This window comes from Mastomys coucha, unplaced genomic scaffold (genome assembly GCF_008632895.1).
Source record: "Mastomys coucha isolate ucsf_1 unplaced genomic scaffold, UCSF_Mcou_1 pScaffold8, whole genome shotgun sequence".
NCBI lineage: Eukaryota > Metazoa > Chordata > Mammalia > Rodentia > Muridae > Mastomys > Mastomys coucha.
In genome coordinates, this window is record NW_022196914.1 from 1,957,287 (window position 1) to 1,964,803 (window position 7,517).

Sequence of the window (7,517 nt, forward strand, 5' to 3'; positions counted from 1 at the left end):
AAAAAAAAAAAAGAAAATGAATTACACGTAAAAGATTGGAAAGTCCTACTCCTGTATGAGGAACTGATGTTTGGACCTTTGATAACTGTCATTGACCTCGATGAAGAACACTGGAAGCACAATGACTTCCAGTGGAAGGATGACTGGGCTAAAAATGTAAAAATCCCATTTCCTCAGCCACATCACTGAGCCATTGAGTTAGTTATGGGCTGGAGTCTATCTGGTCTTTTGTTAAGTAACCTCCCTGTGTTTTAATTCTGTTAAGATTTCTGCTACTTGTAACTAAAACCATTTCCAATTTATATGTTATTCTAATACAGACCTGCAGTGGTCTGAGATTTTCCCCCTCCCAAAATTTATGTGAAACCTAATTCCCAAAATTAATGACTTTGAAAGTAAAGCCTTTTAAGGATAATTAAGATGACAAGATAATCCAGGTTCTGTCCCATGATGTAATTGATAGTTGCAGAAGGAGAAAGAGGAGGAAGAGGAGGAAGAAGAGGAAGAGGAGAAAGAAAGGTAGCAGTGATGAAAAAAGCGAAAGTAGAAGCAGAAAAAGGGAGTGAAGATGATGATGATGATGATGATGATGATGATGGTGATGATGATGATGGTGATGATGATGGTGATGATTAGAGGGAGGAGGAAGAGGATTATGATGAAGAAAGGCCACATAGGTTAGCAGCAACAGAAAAGAATCCACAGGACTATATTATTGTTTGCTTCTCACAACTTTCATTGTCACATTATAGAAGGACCTACACTGTAATTAAAATGTCAGTTTAGAGGCTGGAAAGGTGGGTCAGTGGTTATGACCACTGGCTGCTCATCCAAAGGCTTAGGCTTCAGTACCCTCACCTTCATGGTGACTTATAGCCATCCGTAACTCCAGTTTCAAGGGATCTTCGCGCTTCCACAGACACTGCATCATTGCACACATGATATGTATATGTATACGTGTACGTATATGTATATGTACACACACTCATACACACACACACATATATATGCAGGAAAACACCCTTATACATCGAATAAAAAATAAATATTAAAAACAATTTAGTCACATATAAGATGTCCTAATCTAATGATATTAAATGACTAATGAAGATGTTTGGTTGTTATCTTAAGGAAACTAAACATAAATTAATTCAGCATTAATAAAAATTCATTATTACTTCCAGACCAATTACCTATATATAATCCATATATATTATCTATCTTTGTTATCATGTTTCTATTTTGGATTGATGTTAGTATCTATAGCTAATTTTGAGATAATGACATTTGCAGATGAGTAGAAATGTGCTTACATAAAGCAGTAACACTATTTCAGTCCGTGTAAACTGCAAAAGCATTAGCAAAGGGCACAGTGTTGGTGAAATCTAGAAAAGCAGGATCTTCAAATAACCAGTTCTTGAAAGTGCTCAAGATGCCTGTTGCAACGGGCTGCTGACCCAGAGGCCTAGTCCTTTCTCCACTCTGCTTTGCTCTTGAGCAAAGACAGGGGGACAGAATAAAGCCAGGGACACTAGGGTGCTGAGCAGCAGAAAAAGCTGTGGAAGGCCAACCATGCTTATTAACGAGAGAACAAGTCTCTATGTATTTGAACCTCCAGTTTTTGTGTGTTTTCTCAAGGACTGCTTACTCATTACGCACGAATTCTTGGCATCAGCACAGTAAATACAGTACTGAGCTCCCTGATGCCGGGGTTGAGACAACAGTTGCTCGTAGGCCAGCGCGTTCTTGTTCTGAATGAAAGCAGTCTCATGTGTTTAAGAGAACATTAGAGGAAGGCTATCACTCAGTGACGGAAAGCCAGCTGCCCAGGCCTTTAGTACAGTTTATGCTTTTCTAGCTCCCCTCTCTCCACCTTTGGCACGCCTACAAGCCAATGAAGTGCTTTTCCTGAAATGGCAATCACTATTGAGTCCATTAGCTGGAAACCAAAATGCTTCCCTAATTGTTTAAAGTCTCACTGTCAAAAGGACGTTACCACTGATTGGAATAGGAGGAGGAACCGATCTGAAGTTCATGATGCTTTTCTGTTATATAAACAAAGTCGGATGAATTGCACGCTCTCAAACAGTCAGATGTACCTCTCTACTTTTGGCAGTTTCTTGTGTGATTTTATTTTGTGCTTACATTTTGTTTATTACATTAATTTTCTTTTTCACCTTCTTTTATGGTTCTTTTGTATTTTCTATTCTTTCAACAATTTATTCACTTTCAGTACTTTTAAACAAAAAATCTCAAAACCATCTTTTTTTTTTCATTTGTTTGTTAAAAATATTAATTGACTGATATCAGGCACAATGATATATGCTGATAATATGAATACCCAGGAGGATCAGATATTGAAGGTTATCTTCAGCTACATATAGAGTTTGAGGTTGAGCTGAGCTACATGATACTCTGTTAAATCAATCAATCAATCAATAAATAAAACGTTAGTTTCTTGAACTCTGCTTCTTGGATTTGGCTCCCTCTCCTTCTTTTCTTTTCTTTTTTTTCATATCATGGAACTTGTTTATTTTAAGCTTATACATATAAATTTATGTTCATATATATGTATGCCTATACATTTATATGCATTATTTCATTATATTTGCTTACTTCAGTAATATAATTTATTTTATTTATTTTCAAAACTTAAATATGTTACCAAGGATCTGCCTCCCTGAAGCTGTTTCCGGTGTGTCTTCTTGACCATACATACTCAGAAGGCTTCTGAAACTCCCATTGTCTGTCATCTCTGTTCCCTTTGACCTCAAAGGCCTATATCAGTGATCCACGAGGGCAGGAAGAGTCATAGAGGACGCCCTGTGTGGGTCTCAGGCACATGCGGGAGATTTGTGAGAATCCTCCCCTCAAACAAAAGAGGTTACCAGCCAGACCTGAGGACTTGTCTGTCTCCTTTCCTTTCTTTGCTATACATTTAGTATGCACCTTTGCATAGGTCTGGAAATGGTTTTTGGAACATATGATTCCATCATAGGGGCGACTCCGCAATATTAGCCGAAGGTTACTTTACTTCTTTCTGGACCTTGATCAGGTATAGGCAATGACCTTTTAGCCTCTGACAAAAACTTAGTCACAGAGCAGCTATTTAAAAGTCACTAGGATGGCTGCCTGTTTTGTTTTTTATTTTATTTTGTTTATTTATTTTTATTAGATATTTTCTTTATTTACATGTCATATGATATCTCCTTTCTCAGTTTCCCTTCTGAAAAAAAAGAAAAAAATAAACTTGCTTGAACTCTACTTCTTGGATTTGGCTTCCTTTCCATCTTTTCTGAATAGCTATGTCAGCTCTTGTGAAGTACGGAGTTCCTTTTTCAATTATGTTTTTCCTTTATTCTTGAGAATTTTATACTTATATGCAATAAAATATGATCATATCCTCTCCTCATTTCCCTCCTCCAAATCCCCCACTTCTTTCACAATATGACCTTATTCCAACTTCCTGCCTTTTGGGTTTTTAATTTTTTGATGGCCAACTAAGTCCAATTGGTGTTTCCTATAAGTGTGTGGGAGTGGGCACACTGACAGGAGAATGGGAAACCCATTAGTGGCCACACCCTCAGGAAAGAATGAGTGTCCCCCCAGTCCCCCAAAACTATCAGTTTTTGATAACTCCTCATTAAGGGATGGGGCCTGGAAGTTATTACCCTATCTATACTGGAAGTTTGGAGTTACTTAATCTTGTGCTGGTCCTGTGAAGGTAGTCATAGCTGCTGAGTGCATGAGTGTTACAGCCAGGCTCTGTCCAGAACAACCTCACTTCACAGCACCCCTCCTCATCCTCCCGCCTTTATAGTCTTCTTGCATCCTTTTCTGAAGATGTTCCCTGAGGCTTGTTACATGCGGGAGTTTGTCTAGGGCACTCAGACACTTATCTGAGCACTTGGACCATTTGTATGTCTACATTGACTGCTAGTCACTGCACAGAGATGTTGGAAACACTAATTGTTGTGCGTTTCTGGCCATTACCTATATATCCCTAGTTTCAAAAATAGTGATTAGCTCTTAGTGGATGGTGATGTATATTACTCAAATTAATGACCAAGTTAGATGCTTTTTGTGTTTTATAGAACATCTACTTTAACTGCACAGACACACCTAAATAAATTCACTTAAAATGAAGATTTTGCTGTATATTTTTTGGGCTGAGATTCTAGGCTCTTGGGTAAATCATTGTTTTTAAAAATATAGCAGAGGTGTTTCACAAGTCTAGGGCCAAGGAGAAAGATCATTTTATTTATAACCTAATATGTCTTAATATATGGCAATAACTAATATACTTATAAACTTTGATGTTACCAAAAGGGACCAATGTGCAAAACTAAACATTCTGTGTCACAATCTGGTTATATTTTTAAACTAAATGAGTTCCATTTGGCTCATAAAAGATAAAATAGGAAAGACTCCTAGATATTCTCTCTCACAGGTTTAAGGAATGGGGTTTAATGGGAAATGAGTACAGACTGGATTTAATTATATTGTAATGGTATATTTAGCAGACAACATTTACATTCTCTTTCTTCATTAAATATACAGCTTACTACATAGGGACAAATCATTGTATTTGATACTATGAAATTTAATTTCACTTCATGATTATCATAAAGCACCGTTTTCATGGAGTTGACATTTGGGTATTATCGGTTTCTTTTTTTAAGTTTTTTTTTTTTTTTAATTTCATGTGTATTGGTGTGTTGCTTGTAGATATGTATGTGTGAGCGCATCAGATTCCCTAGAACTGGAGTTGTAGATAGTTGTGAGCTGCCATGTGGGTGCTGGGAATTGAACCTGGGTCCTCTAGAAGAGCAGCCAGTGCTGTTAACTTCTGAACCATCTCTCCAACCTCCAACTGTCAGAATTTTTAAGTGCTTTAAATTACATGTTGGATTCACTGCCAAAATACTTGACAGAATAAATAGACGTAGCTCTCCTGATTCTGATTTAGCAGTGATTAGGAAGGGGGATGAGCACTTAACAAGTATAAGGGGTTTTCACTGTGATTATTATTATTTTCTGACTCTTAGCTGTTATTTTAAGATGCTATGCATGCTGTGGTTGTCTTTATGGGTTATGTACTGGATAATCCTTCAGTATAAAAAAACTACAGAGATAAGTTAGATATCTTTTAAAAGCTAGTTCCTGCCCTGGGAGAATCCGAGTTGAAAAACAGAGCATTTAGCTCCTCTGTCAGAATCAATGGGAGCCAGAAATTGGATGTTTATAACTAAGAAAAGCAGAATTTCATCAAGCACTTCTCCCAGATTGTCAAGGTACTGACTGAGGAGGAGCTGGGACACCCAGAAACAGGGGATACTATTATCCAGCTCAAGGAGGTCCTAGGGTACAATGCCATAGGAGGCAAGTACATCCGGGGTTTGACCATGTTACAAGCCTTCCAGGAGCTGGTAGAGCCAAGGAAACAGGGTGCTGAGACTCTTCAGTGGGCCCTGACTGTGGGCTTGTGTGTAGAACTGCTCCAGGCATTCTTCCTCATGTCAGATAACACCATGGACTCTTCTCTCACTTGCTGGGGGCAGATCTGCTGGTATCAGAAGCCAGGCATAAGCTTGGATGCTGTCAACGATGCTCTGCTTCTGAAGCCTCCACCTACCGCCTACTGAAGTTCTACTGCAGGGAGCAGCTCTACTACCTCAACCTGCTGGAGTTCTTTCTGCAGGTGAATTGCAGTGGGGCTGGGGACCCACAGCTGTTCACCATAGCTCTAGCCTCTGTGAATTCCTACCACACTGAGAACAGGCAAAATCTAGACCTCATGACATCACCCCAGGGTCATGTGGATCTTGGTAGGATACACTGAAAAGAGGTACAAATCTATTGTCAAGTACAAGACCGCTTTCTACTCTTTCTACCTGCCTATTGTAGCTGCTATGTACATGGCAAACATTGATGGGGAGAAGGTATATGCCCCGAAGATCCTGCTGGAGATCGGCGAGTTCTTTCAGGTATGGGATGACTACCTTGATCTCTTTGGAGACTCCAGTGTGACTGGAAAGGTCGGCACTGACATCCAGGATAACAAATGCAGCTGGCTGGTGGTTCAGTGTCTGCTATGAGCCACTCCTCAACAGCGCCAGATCTTAGAGAATTATGGGCAGAAGGACCAGGAAAAAGTGGCGCAGGTGAAAGCACTGTATGAGGCGCTGGATCTGCAGCCTGTGTTCTTCAAGTACGAGGAAGACAGTTACAACTGCCTCAAGAATCTCATAGAGCAGTGCTCTGTGCCTCTGCACCCCTACCCCCATCCATCTTCTTGGAACTTGCGAACAAGATCTACAAGTGGAGATAGTGACCGAGGAATTGTAGAGACTGGGAGGGAGGGCTCTCAATAAATTATTGTTCAACAGCAGCAGCAGCAGCAGCAACAACAACAGCAACAAACTAGTTCCTATAAGTAATCCATGGACTGCAGAGGAAGAGTTTTAAAAGATACAATGATGTAGTTTGGTCTTTACGTGATTATTGTTGTAGAGAAGGTGTCCAGAGTGCCAACATTCTGTGCCTCTTACTTGGAGTTAGCGAGGAGAACACACAGATTGTCTCAAATCAGGAATTCTTCCTTTTGCTTTCGAGGGCCAATTTATTTGGTAATGCATAATTAATTTTTGTTGTTGTTAAATTTGTTTCCTTATGTTTCAGATTTGCCTGCCATTTTCGTAATGTGGCAATTTGCTTGAAGTCAGAGATTGTATAGCTCAGTCCATATAATACAAACAAAACCAGTAGGCTTCCTAGGTTTCTAGGATTGAATCAGACAATCTGATACCAACTTTTAATTTGGAAATGAAAATGTGTGCCATGATGGATTAGAAAATAGTTTGTGAAAACTTTTTTCTTGAGGTTCTGAAGATAGAGCAAGATGTCACGTTGGAGGTGCCCATTTTTGTCTCGGGAGAGAGTTTTCTAGAACTGTTTGTCCTGTGGGTGTGAGTCAGGTCAAACCAGACAGCTTGCACTGGGAACTTGCCATGTCCTGCTGTGCTGAGGTGCTTTGAGTCTGTGATGCCAACGCTAACACTCTGCTCATCCTACAAATGAAGAGGCCAGGACATATGTTACACAATGTAAGGGTTGGAGCTGGTATTTGATGCCAGAAAGGCATGTGCTCATTCATAGAGTCAGGCTCAAAGTCCTCGTCACATGGCTTAGAATGGACCTCACAAGTACCAAAGAAATTCAAAAGCCTTTTTCCACAGATAAAGATGTTAAGCAACATTTAAAAAATGTTTTTAATTAAAATAGAATGACGTTATTCCCCACTCCCTTTTCTACCTCTAGCACTTTCGAGGTCCCTTCCTGTCAATGTCTTCCATGTATCCCATCAAGTTGTTAGTTTCTTTTTCCAATCATTATTTATTATTGCATACATACATACCTACATAATACCATACATACATACACACAATTGTCAACAAACACTGCCTATCAAAGAAGCCTTTTTTTTTACAACAAATAGAGATCACAGAAAACTACAG

General features: G+C 39.3%; 1 pseudogene; it reads left to right on the forward strand.

Annotated features, from left to right (window-relative positions):
- The first annotated feature begins 66 nt into the window (after positions 1 to 66).
- On the forward strand, positions 67 to 6,331 carry LOC116083836 (annotated as a pseudogene).
- The last annotated feature ends 1,186 nt before the right edge of the window (positions 6,332 to 7,517 follow it).